Below are 13,470 nucleotides of genomic sequence, written 5' to 3' on the forward strand. Positions count from 1 at the left end.
TTTCATTACTTTCATTCAACATAATACTAGAAATCCTAGCCAGAGCAATTAGGGAAAAAATAGAAATTAAGAGCATCCAAATTAGAAAGAAAGTAGTAAAATTATGTCTGTTCACAAACAATAGGATTTTGTAAGAAACCCTAAAGATTCCACACACAAAAATATTAGAATATGTGCATTTAGCACTGTTAAAGGATACAAAATCAACACACAAAAATCAGTTGCTTTTTTTATGCCTTAACAATGAAAAATCTGAAATGGTAATTAAGAAAATTCCATTTGCAATAACATCAAAACAAATACCATACTTGGGAATCAGCTTATCTAAGGGGTGAAAGACTTGTACACTGAAAATCAGATATTACTGTGCTCATGGATTCAAAGACTTAATATTAGTAAAATGCCAATACTACTCAAAACAATCCATGTAATTTCTATCAAAATCCCAGTGACTTTTTTTTTTTTTTTTTTACAGAATTAGGAAAATCCATCCTAAAATTCATATGGAATCCCAAGAGACCACAATAGCCAAAACAACCTTGAAAAAGAACAAAGTTAGAGGTTTCATACTTCTTGATTTTAAAGGTACAGTAACCAGTGTTGTACTGGCAAAAAGACATATGAAAATCTACTTATATCCTGTATGGGATAATTCAATATCAAAAGGTCTTGGGTATCTAATTTTGCTTTTATTGTATCTGCTAACATTGTCATACATAATGGTTCATTTCCTATGTGTTTTGAAATTTTGACCTGTGACGTCTTCTTTGGGGTTTAATCGATAAGAATCCTGCAGAGCCTGAGTAAGGAGACAAGCTTCCATAGGGAATGTGCATTTGCTTTTGCCATGTGTCCTGGGGTCTTCTCAAACAAGAACCACTTCAATTCCTCAGACTAGGGTTTCCTAGACATTCAGGTAGTCTGAAATTCAAATCCCAAACCCACACATAGAAAGACCTTGATGACATTTTTTTTTTTTCCCCCCAGTCTGGAGCTTAGGCCCTGATAAGCAAGTGTCATTTGCATTTCTTTTTGCCAGCAGGTGGATTTTTTTTTTTTCTAGTTCCTTCCTTCCTTCAGAATGTATTTCTGAGGTCCTCGCTGTGGAGGTATCTCGAAGTTCCAATTCCCCATCCTGAATGCTCTAAAACCTCATCTTGTATCTACTGTTCAACCATTAAAATGAAAGCCTGTTGATTATTAGAATTGACAGATGCTCCCTGGGAAGTCAATGCTTCAGGAAAAACTTCAGGATGAACCACACAGGTTTCCAGCTCCCTCTTTGTTTTTGGTCCCTGGAGATTTCTCTAATATTCTTATCATTTCAGCTACGTGTTTAAAGGATGTTTGTTATATTTAATTTAGCATTCCTAGGATTTTGTATTGGAGGGATTTTCAGGATATTTAGTCTAACATATTGCCATGTGTTACTGTTGTAATAAGAAAAAATGTTTTTGTTTTTTTTTTCTTAAATGAAAATGAAGACATGGAGAAGTCTTAGATCAGGGTCCACTATTGTAAGATCTTTATGTTGTCATATAAACTCCCATATTCACTTCTGTTATGTCTTGTTTCCCAGGTTGCTTTAGAAGCAAGCTGCTTAAAATGCAATGGACATGGGCCCACAAGGACACTGCTACTGAGGGGTGAATGGTGGAGCAGATGGAAACTCCACCTTGCTCAGTGTCTAGACTTGAAAAAAGAAGACCTCCATAGACTACGATGAAGTAGGGCAGTTGTGAGAAGAAAAAACAAACAAAACAAACAAACAAACAGGCTGAGTCCTTAACGTTTATAATCAGGAGAAAATACAAGATACTCATCAAAGGCTGACAAGGGGCACAGGGACTCACAAGTTGAAAATGCATAAATATTCAGGCAACAGGGGAGAATTCTTTAGCACCCCTTAATCAGGTTACTCTCATCTTGCCTATTTATCAAGTATATTCCCAGGTCACCTCCAACGTTTCATATGGACTACATCCTTAGATAAATGTTTGTTTTCTGATCTCTTCAGACAAGAAAACAACTCGTGGAGAATTGAAGTAATAGGCACTGAAGCCAGTTGTTTGTCCATCCCTCAGCCAGGAATGAAACTCAGGATTGCTCGCTTTTGCATCTCTGTCCCTTTGACTTCTCCTCTGTTCCCACAACTCTCTTCTGCCATCACTGAGGGAAAATAAGTTCACAATGTAACAAGACGTGACAAAAAACTTTCCAGAGGAGAGAGCATTTTGGAGGACAGTTGTGGACTTTCTGAGTATTCTCTCAGAGTTTGAATGGTGTAGTACAACTCTCTCTAAAAGAGGGAAGCAAATGCTGGGCATCTCAGAGATGCAGGTCAGCATAGCTTTTCTAAATTCATAAAATTAATTTGCTTTTAGGAAAATGAAAGGACAGAAAATCAAAGCAAAAATTTCTTTAACCAAGGCTTTAGCAAACTATGGGTCATAGGCCAAATCTGGCTAGCCACCGGCTTTTATAAATAGTTTTATTGGAACACAACCACAGTCATTGGTTTTGTATTATCTATGGCCGCTTCATACTATAATGACAGAGAAGTTAGGACAGAAACCATGTGACTTGGAAGCCTAAAATATGTATTTCACAGAAAACAGTTTGCTGACCCCTGTCTAAACTCACCATTTCAGTCTTCTTGCCTAGTTACGATCCAATGTGGCCCATCAGAGGTAATGAAGAGGTCTCAAAGGAAGTTTCCTCAGTATTTCGCTACAGACATCCCAGCCTTTATTTTTTTCCTGGCCTCCCCTATGTTGCCCTTTTACTCACTATATCTCCAGCTATGGTTTTCCCATTTCTAAAAGAGAATACATGTAGAACCTTCTTCACTGGATTACTGTGAGAATTAAAGGAGATGGGATGGAGCGCTCCATGTAGCACTTGACACACTGTAAACATTTAGTAAATGGTGGCTAGGATTCAAATCCATCCATTCGTTTAGCGCATATTTATTGAGTTTGTTATGGATTGAATTGTGTCCTCTCCCCAAATCCATGTGTTGAATTATTCACCCCCATCCCTCAGAACATGACCTTTGAGATAGGTATTTTTTTACAATGGTAACCAAATTAAAATGAGGTCATTAGGGTGGCCCCCAATCTAATATGACTGGTGTCCTTATAAGAAGAAGATATGTAGATACAGACACAAAGGGAAGACAATGTGAAGACACAGGGATAACATGGCCATCTACAAGCCAAGGAGAGAGGCCTGGAGCAGCTCTTTCTTTCATAGCCCTTGGAAGTAACCAACCCTGCTGACACTTTGATCTTGGACTTCTAGCTTTCAGAACTATGAGACAATAAATTTCTATTGTTTGAGTGCTGTGGACTGAATAGGTACCCCCCCCCCAAATTCGTATACTGAAACCCTAGTCCCTAATGTGATAGCATTTGGAGATGGGGTCTTTGGGAGATAATTAGGTCCTAAGAGTAAAGCCTCCGTGGTGGTATTAGTGCCCTTAGGAGAAGAGATGCAAAAGAATTTGCTTCCTTTCTCTCTCCCTCCCATGTGAGGACACAACAAGAAGGTGTCTATCTGCAAACCAGGAAGAGGGTTCTCACCAGGAATCAAACCAGCAGGCATTTTAATATTGGATTTTCCAGCCACCAAAGTTGTGAGAAATAAATTTCAGTAATGCATGCCATCCAGTCTATGGTATTTTTGTTACAGCAGCCTGAAGGAAGATATTGAGCTACCTGATTTTGATCCTTAGTTATAGCAGCCATAGAAAGTGAATATAGATTTCAATAAGAAAAACAGACAGTTATAGTAAAATAAGAGGTGCTACTTTGGATTAGTAACTCTTCTCTGGGGTATTTGTATTGTGACCTCAATAGTTACAAGGAGCAAACCATATGAAAATCTGGGGAAAATTCTTTCCAGCTGGAGAAATAAGTGCAAAGGCCCTGGAGCAGGGGTGAGCTTATTGTTATAGCTTCTATCTCTTCTACCTTTTTCTTACCTTGAACATGGATGATATAGATGTGATGTCTGGAACTTTAAAAACCATCTTGGGACCATGAGGTGATAGGCGTAAGATCAAACACCAATATACTAAGGATGGGAGAGAAAAAAAGAAAGAATCTGATTACTTCATGAAATCATTAAACAACTGCACCAATACCACCAACCATCTACTCAGGATTTCTTATGCTTTGAGAAAAATTAATCCCTTTTTGTTTAAGACACCATTAATTAGTTTTTCCATTACTTAGAGCCAAAAACATTCTTAACAGACATAACATTGTACAATGTGGTAAGGATTACTAAACTTTGAAGATTTTTAATCTGAGGAATGACAAAATCTGATTTAAGTTTTTAAAAGAACATTCTGTGAAATTAAGAATTGTAGAAAAACACAATCATGGAATTCAGTAATAGATCACTTAAGGCTTTGTATGCTATGATGAGCCCAAATTTTATTCTAAATATAGTAGGAAGCTATTATAGGAAATGTCAAAACTTACTTGTATTTTTTAGAAGACATCTTTGGTTGTACAGCTAGGAGGTCAATTAAAAGGTAATTACAGTAGCCAGGAAAAATATGATAGTGATTGACAAGGGTGATATCAGTAAAGATGGATAAAATTGGAGGGAAAGAACACTACTACTAGAAGGAGAGAAACCAGTTAGCTATAATAGTCATCAGGGTGAAGGATAATGGAGCCCAATGGGTTGGGAAACATTTGGGTGTCTTCTTGAATGGACTTGCTAATGAATTGAACGTGTGATGAAGAGAGGGAAAGACAGGAGTTAAGAAAAACTCATTTTTTGCCTGAGCAACTAGGTGGATAGAGATGATATTGTTGAGGAGAGGTAGGTGTAAAATTAAGAGTTCTGTTTTTTTTTTTTCTTAAAGATTTTATTTATTTATTTGACAGAGAGATGGAGAGAGAGCACAAGTAGGCAGAGTGGCAGGCAGAGGGAGAGGGAGAAGCAGGCTCTCCGCTGAGCAGGGAGCCGGACATGAGGCTCGATTCCAGGACGCCAGGATCATGACCTGAGCCGAAGGCAGCCACTTAACCGACTGAGCAACCCAGGCGCCCCAAGAGTTCTGTTTTCAACACATTTAAGTTTCAGATTTTAATATGAAAGAGGGGAAGGAGGAGGGGTTGGTGGAGAAGGCTCAGAAGGAACTATCATGAGAAGGGAAAACTACAACTGTGTGTTATTAGGGAAGGCAAGAGAAGATGTTTCAGGTAGGAGGCAGGGGGTCATCCATTTCAAATGCTGACAGGTCAAGAAAGGTAAGAAAGGAAATTTGGTTTTGTCAAAGTGATAAACCTTGAAAACACAGTTTCAGTGGATTGATAATGTCAGAAGCCCCATTCAGGTTAGGTGTAAAAATCATATTAGCCAGGGGCGCCTGGGTGGCTCAGTCATTAAGCATCTGCCTTCGGCTCAGGTCATGGTCCCAGGGTCCTGGGATCGAGCCCCGCATCGGGCTCCCTGCTCCGCGGGGGGCCTGCTTCTCCCTCTCCCGCTGCTTGTGTTCCCTCTCTCTCTGTGTCTCTCTCTGTCAAATAAATAAATAAAATCTTTAAAAAAAAATATTAGCCATAAAAAGGAAGAGACGAACAATTATAATGGGGGAAGCCGGGCAAAACACCTGTACTTCGCTAGAGGCCTACATTCTTTCACTTGTTTTTTTTTTTTTATACGGTTTTTTCCTGCTGTTTCCCTTTTGCTATGTGGTCCTCTGAGCTAGGGTCCCAAGCCCAGTGAGAAGTGGTCTGGGGGCCTTAGGGGTGGTGGTCCAAGACAAGGAACAGACACTGTTCTTCCTCTTCTTGCTTTTCTAATTGCATGCCAGCGCTGAAAGTTATCGGATCACAGTCAAAAACCATGAATTCTGAATTTTCTGCCTCTATTGTATGTCAAATCTTCAGCCTAGCATCACCTTCGTTTCGTTCTTTAATTTGTTTCTCAAAAGCAGCAGAGAACGAGCTGTATTTGTGTCAGTTTATTTTAATATATAATGAGTGATTCAAATGATTGCACATCACACAAATTTTGTTGAATGTGTAATCAGTTAAACGAACACAGGTGCCACGCTCCGGTGTGCGCCTGGAAAAACCACCCTCTGTGCTTTGTGTGGAAAGAAGATGATGTTCTTGGCTGTATAAAGCTCATATCTTAATTTCTTTTTAATTTTGTTCTTCCTCCACTGCTTTTTTTTTTCCCCATCCAGTAAAACAGGCTGAGCCCGGGGTGTTGGAAGGTAGATATTTGGCCCACCAGCTAACCTGAAACCATTCTCAAACACACACAAAACAGCAAGCTTGCAACAGTACAGTACATTTTTAACTTAGGGGGGGTGAAACATTTTAAATCTGTGCACTTTTAAATGAGGGTTTTCAGGCAGGTATGAAACCCTGGAAACAAGGATGAAAGAAATTAAATTATCCTCTCTGGTGATACTCCTGTGGGGTAGGAGTAATGGCACTAGAAGTTCTTCTATGTCGCTCCTGACGGTTTAGCATCAATCCTCCCAGGCAAGCTAATGTCATCCAAGCTGGCATCTTTCACTGTGCTGCTGACTGCTATGGCATTATTAATACGACCATATTACTTCATAATTAACTTACCTTTTATTTTTCAGACAGGAACTACACCTCGTAAAATGAAGGCACTTGGAGTTTCTCTGAATAGGCTCCCAAACGGTTTATACACCCCCCTCACTAAATCACAGTCAGAGCTCAGATGCAGGACACAATTCAGTCTCACTCCCTAACCTGGTCCAGTCACTATGGGGAAGTCAGGGGTCTTTGTACATTCTTCACCACTAATCACTAGTTACACCTGAATATGTGTTAAGAATCCGCTGAGAAGCCAGGGCTTCTGTTAAGAATCAGCTGAGAAACCAGGGCTTCTCAAAATGAGGTATGTGGACCACTCTCATTGGACTCACCTGAAGGGCTTATTAAAAAGTATTGATTCCTGCTTGCTACCCCCACACAATCATCTCTGGAGGGAGCTGCGGCGTCTGCATTTTTAATAGGCACTCCAAGGGTATGTCTGCCCTCTAATGCTTAGAAGCCAATGAATTAAACTATTTTCTATGAGCTGTTTTTCCCATATGATACCACTTGCTTACCATTAAGCCATTTCCGGTGTGTGTGTATAATATCGATCCTACTCTATCACAATTAGGATGGGTCACTAGGTGCCCAGCCAACGCCCTCTTTCTTGGCAATGCTGCTTCCATAGACTCTGCAAAAGTAAGTAATGTATTTAGTGGTCATGGTGCCATCACACCCATCAAAACTGATGAGGCATGGGCTGGACAGCTGACCCAAGCGGAGTCAATTAGAGCCTGCCTCTTAATTTAAACTGAGATAGCAGAACTGTAGTAAGTAGTGGTAGTCACTGGAACTGGAGAGTCATGTAGACCCGCAAGGCTGGGAGTTTGGGAACTGTGTGGATGAGCACACACAGAGAACCAGATCACAGTAAAAAGCAGAGGGTAAAGCAGATGTCTCAAAAGAAGTAGAAATGAAATATTCTGGAAAGAGAAGCTAAGCATGGGCAAGAGAGAGATGACAAAGAATGGCAATCTTGGTTCCTGAAGACTTCCCAGCTTACAATTCCAACCTCTCATAATATTCAGCTATACTTCCAGTTCTTACAATCCATTTACTTAACCTGGTGTTGGCTGGTTGCTGTTCTTTGCAACCAAATGGCCCTTTGAATTCAACAGGGAGTTTTTTGTTTTTCAGCACTCATGATAAACTAAAAGTTCCTAGTTTATTACCGGGACCTTCCTGCTACGTTAGTTAAAAAAAAAAAAAAGTAAATTCTCCTGTTTTTTCCCTTGGAGAACTGCTCTTTCATGCTGCTAGGCAGAGTACAATTAAAGTCACAAAGCAGAATGCTGAATACGTGGGTTGCAAGGCCAGTAGCCAGAGTAGCTGTCTTTTATTGTTCCCCGCCCTGCCTTTGGAAAAGTTGAGTGACAAGCTGTCAGGAAAAAGTCCAGTTGCCTTCAGGGGTCATATATCTGCTTCTAAGCCAACAAACACATCCATATCTTGAAACCCCATAGCTGAGATCAACTAAAAAACAAAAACAAAAACCCACAAACCCACAAAACCCTGAAATCTTTGCGTATATAAACAAAGGGAAAAAGCTGCCAGTGTTGACGATGGCCAACACCTGGCTGGCTGGCTTGCTAATGGAGAGCTGGGAACTCAGGCTTCCTTCCACTTACTGTGTTCATTAAGCAGAGAAGAGTTTTCATTTCCCCTCCAGACAGACTCCAGCGATTGGTGGAAAGATCTAGAAGAGTGGCACCCTGCTCTTCCGCCATCCACTCTCCTCTTCCACTCCTCACTCCACTCCCCTGGCAGCTGTTCCAGAAAAGGAAGCCGGGAGCAGGAGCGCCCCAGGCCGGTCAGTATAAGCACAGACCGTGCCAGGTTTTCAGCTGCAATTAATTTTCCTGATAAACTCCAAACCTCTGAAACGCATTGGAAGTTGAAATGCTGGTACAGTCATCAACCACCACCGTACACAGCCATAAATCTTGAGTACGGCTAGTTGTTCGCGGGTAATAATGAAGGACAATATACGTTTAATTAGGGTGAGATTTAGGAAATATGCGGCGTAATAAAACAATATTCCAGTTAGGGTTGAGGACACTTGTTTGAATACTATTTATGCAGTACCATCGATGGAGTTCTTATAAAATACACTGAAATCTGCTTTAGTAGGCAAAAAAAAAAAAAAAATCCAAACAGAAAAGACAAGATCTAGGGCGCCTGGGTGGCTCAGTTGGTTAAGCGACTGCCTTCGGCTCAGGTCATGGTCCCGGAGTCCTGGGATCGAGTCCCACATCGGGCTCCCGGCTCGGCGGGGAGCCTGCTTCTCCCTCTGACCTTCTCCCCTCTCATGCTGTTTCTCTCTCTCTCTCAAATAAATAAATAAATAAAATCTTTAAAAAAAAAAAAAGAAAAGACAAGATCTTAGGCTGTTGAATATTAGTCCCAGGGACAGCACCAGATTAAAACCAAATGCTTGGTGGAGGTGGGGTGATGAGCTGGAGGGGGGGGGAATGGAATCCCAGCGTGAAAGCCTTAGCTTGACTGTTAATACAAGTCTAGCCTGTCCTCACACCTGAGTTTATTTTCCTGTGAATTTATGCTCTAAATCCCCTGATTTCCTGCTCAAAACCCATCATCTGTTACCTGGGGATATCACCTGTAGCCATGTCCCATGATGCTGTGATTTTTAATGAAGCATTTCACGAGCGTCCTCCAAATCCTGCCTGCAAAGGAGGTGGTAATCTAAGCCCTCTATGAAAAAACAGCCTAATGGGAGAAAAGCACCTGGGACAAGAAATTTAGATTCTAATCCCAGCCTTGACTGCAAAGTTCTGTGTGACCTTGAGAAAGTCAATTAACGCCTCTGTGCTTCAATCTCCTTATGAAAACTGAGGATAGCTGGGTTTCATCTGGGCAACATTTTATAGATAATCAGATAATTCTTATATTATAATGAATGGGAGTAAGAAGTGATGGGAGAAAATAAAATTACATAGCCTCTTCCTCCCTGTGACATACATATATATACACATACAGGCACATAGACACAGACAAGCACATAAAATAATTGGAAGAAACAAGTAGAATTTAGCTTCTTGAATTGGTTTTTGTTTATCTTTTATTTTTTCAAAAAGTTATTATTTATTTATTTATTTATTTATTTGACAGAGAGAGCGTGCCCGCACAAGTAGGGGGGAGGGACAGAGGGAGAGGGATAAACAGGCTCCCCACTGAGCAGGGAGCTCTTGTGGGACTTGATCCCAGGATCCTGAGATCATGACCTGAGCCGAAGGCAGCCACTTAACCGACTGAGCCACCCAGGTGCCCTGGGTTTTGTTTATCTTTTAAAGGGAAAATGTGAAGATTCCTTAAAGTCAGGGCACTTAGTATTTAGAAATAGTTTATTTTTAATTGTAAATCGGAAAATGTCCCTGGATTTAACAATCCACTTTAAAAGGGTAAAAATAATTTTAATATCTGCTAAAGTAAAATGTAGATAATAGGGATTTTTTGAAGCTGCTCTTTTGGAAAAATAGATCTACATATATTTTAAATTGGATTCAAATATAAAGTTTTTGTGTGATTTTGGGCAAGTTAATTAACCCTTCTGTGGCTCTGTTTCCTCATTTGCAAAAACACTGCCTTACTAAAAAAGTATTGAGGAATAACTTGGCCGGACTAACCTCATTTTTTTCTCTTCATTTGGAAATGTAATTATATTGATATAAATAATATTATAGAATTTCATATCTGGCACAGTCCTTAAAAGACACCTAATCTAAATCCTTCCTTTTGTAGATAAACAAACCGAGGTTCAGAGAGATTAAATGATTTGTCCAAGGTCACACAGGTGGCCGCGTCTTGCCTGTTCCTGTGTTTCTGCCCCGTCACAGCTGCCTCATGGATTTGAAGGAGTTAATGCCCCTCCAAACAATAATCAGGGGAGTCTATTCATAGCCAACCTGTACAATTTGTCTCAGTTCTGCAGTACTGCATATTTATAAAGATATTGCCAATCTTTTTTTAATATTGAAACTATATCAGGTGATATTACCATTATTTTGACAGTCAGCTAGAAATCCCAGAAAGAGATATTAACAGCTTATCATTTTAGAACACCTCATAACACTATTAGGAAGAGTGATTTTGACATTTTTATATGATTAGGTATGGTTTGTTGTAAACACTGCATTTGCTTAGCTAAAATCTACTTTATCCATCCTTGATTTCTGCAGAGAAGCCTCACCAATTTAAGATAAGTTCACAAAACAAACAAGCAAAACAAAAACTGATGGCAAAATAACGGCGCTCCGGTATAACACCTAATTAGTATGGGTTTCTTGTAGGGCATGTTTTACTTGTCCTGTAGCCACTGGGAAGGACCTTTGACTACAGGTTCATTTAATCCTCAGCTAATATTCATCTTCTAAATTTGATCTATCTACATTGGGTGAAATTAGGATTATAAAGGTGGTTTCCGAGCTTTTGGATTCATATGCCATGAAACTTCTGTACTTACTCCTGCACTCCACCAAAATTAGGAACATAGATAAGATTTCTAACTTTCAATTTCCAACTAAGTAAGAAAAAAAAAACATAGCTAACCAACTATCATGTCATTCAAAAAAGAAACAATTTAAACAAAAAAGAGATAATACCACATCTTCAAAATAAAGAAGTATCCAAACAGAATACTCTGACTTTATAAAACACTAACCATTGTGTGCTTATTTTACAATCAAACAGTGATGATTCCATCACAGAAATCATCCAATAAAGTATATTCCAGATGTGTCATTGATTAAGAGAACTTAAATGTATTGGACAAAATGTATCTACATTATCTGTTTAACTTTCTAGTCCCTTAAATGGAGAAGTCAGTGAATTACCTGTGTTTAATATTTAAAAATGTCTGAGCTGCACCCCAGGCTTCTGGAGGTGAGTCAGAACCTCTGCTATCCTAGGTGTGGTCTTTTTTTTTTTTTTAAGATTTTATTTATTCATTTGAGGGAGGGAGCAACAGAGAGCAGAGGGAGAAGCAGACTCCTCGCTGGAGGGGCAGAGGCAGAGGCAGAAGCAGACTTCCCCGCTGAGCAGGGAGCCCAACCTGGGACTCAATCCCAGGACTCTGAGACATTGACCTGAGCCCAAGGCAGACTTTTAACCAACTGAGCCATCCAGGCGACCCCCTCGGTGTGGTCTTATTGTGGAACGGCAGCAGTACAAGAAGCCAAGCAAAATCACTCAAGAATATTTGAAGTCTTTGTATTGTGACATTCCATTGGTCCAGCCCAACATCAGTGAGACAAGAAAATATGCTGTTCCTGATCTTGTGGGAGCAAAGTCAACACAACAAGAGCATAGATGTCTCATAGTTCTATAACAAGGTATGAGATAAAGAATTGGAACATAATCCAATATACTTCAGCTATCATATCTTCACATGTGCCATATATACAAATAATGATGGTCTAACCTCATCATCCAAGCAAGTAGGCAAGATTCCTATTCTTCCAAATAACAATTTCCTTAGGAGTATTTCCGGAGAAATACACATATTAGCAGGCCTACTGTTTGGTTTCCATCCTACAAAGTAGGTGGTCTGTCATATTTTATATCATGAACAAAGTTTGCCTTTTGTTTTTCCTTTTAATAATTTTAATGTTAAGTCCTTGTTAATATGCATTGTACCATCTTATCATTTAGATGACAAACTTCTCAAGGGCAGAATTGTCATAGATCTGCTGTGTGGAACATAACAGCAATTTCTGCACCTGTTTTACTTCATTGCGTAAGGCTGTGGTTCATTAAATTCGACTCTCAGAGAGTAGATCCTGGGCACTGGTATTTTTTAAAAGCACCTCCAGGTGATTCAAAAGTGTAGCCAGGGTTGAGAACCATTGGCTAGGGCCTTTGACCCATACATGAATAAAAATACCTCAAAGAAGTTGTACTCATGCCAAATCTCCTTGTGTGAGAAAAAGCTACGTAGCTAGTTTGCAAGAAGGTAGGTTGTTTGTAAAATTTCCTCTGGGGCCCACTTAGACCAGCAGCATCACCTGGGAGCCTGTGAGAAAGGCAGACTCGTGGGCCTCTCCACAAACGAACTGAATCAGGAAACTTCAGTTAAAAAAGATCCGAGGTGATTCATATTTATGTTAAAGTCTAAGAAGCAGGGCTAAAAGTCCTACATCCTAATTAGGCAAGACAAATCAGTCTCCCCTTAGAAAACTTTCTTCTAATCAGGTTCCTAATACTCGAGTCCAGGATTCATCATTAAGAATGTTGCAGGTGAATAAATTACTATAATGATATATAGAGAGATATAGATAGATATAGACATACATATATATGTATGTGTGTGTAATGAAATATAGTCTAGTGTAATGTTATATCATGTACAATATAACAATATAATTTATCTTCCTTTCCAAATAAATTTATTTGCAGAGGAAACCGTAAATTGCGTTAGGAATAAAAGGAGCAGCATCAACTATCCATAACTACCCTGTATTTCATTGCCATTTTATCTCCTCCACTGTGGTGGAGATAAAATAGGTATGATCTTGTCTTCAGGCTACTTATATTCTAATAAGGGATACTGACAAGTAAATAATTAGCCAGAACTAATGCACTCTAAAATCCTACACTAGAAGTACAGCACTGCGCTGGGCAAACATTAATGTGCATGACAATCACCTAGAAGGTTTGTTCAACCACAGATTGTCCCCTCTCCCCCACTACCCCAGCATTCCAGGTTTTCAGTAAGTCTATTGTAAGACCTGATAATTTTCCTATCGAACAAGTTTGCTGCTGGTCAGGGACCATACTTTGGGAACCACTGGGCTATGGAAAACAGAGTAAAAAGAACAGAATGCTGGGATTCTTCTGGATAGCAAAGGAT

The 13,470-nt window shown here is 39.6% G+C and overlaps 1 long non-coding RNA gene across 1 annotated transcript in view; it reads right to left on the reverse strand.

The window, feature by feature from the left end:
- Positions 1-4,015: 4,015 nt before the first annotated feature.
- The window catches only part of LOC118553022 (uncharacterized), a 275,664-nt gene continuing 266,209 nt past the window's right edge, over positions 4,016-13,470 (reverse strand). Inside the window, exon 3 of the long non-coding RNA XR_013449160.1 lies at positions 4,016-4,077. This is a non-coding gene — a long non-coding RNA (uncharacterized LOC118553022). The remainder of the gene's footprint in view (positions 4,078-13,470) is intronic.

This window comes from Halichoerus grypus, chromosome 6 (genome assembly GCF_964656455.1).
Source record: "Halichoerus grypus chromosome 6, mHalGry1.hap1.1, whole genome shotgun sequence".
Lineage (NCBI taxonomy): Eukaryota > Metazoa > Chordata > Mammalia > Carnivora > Phocidae > Halichoerus > Halichoerus grypus.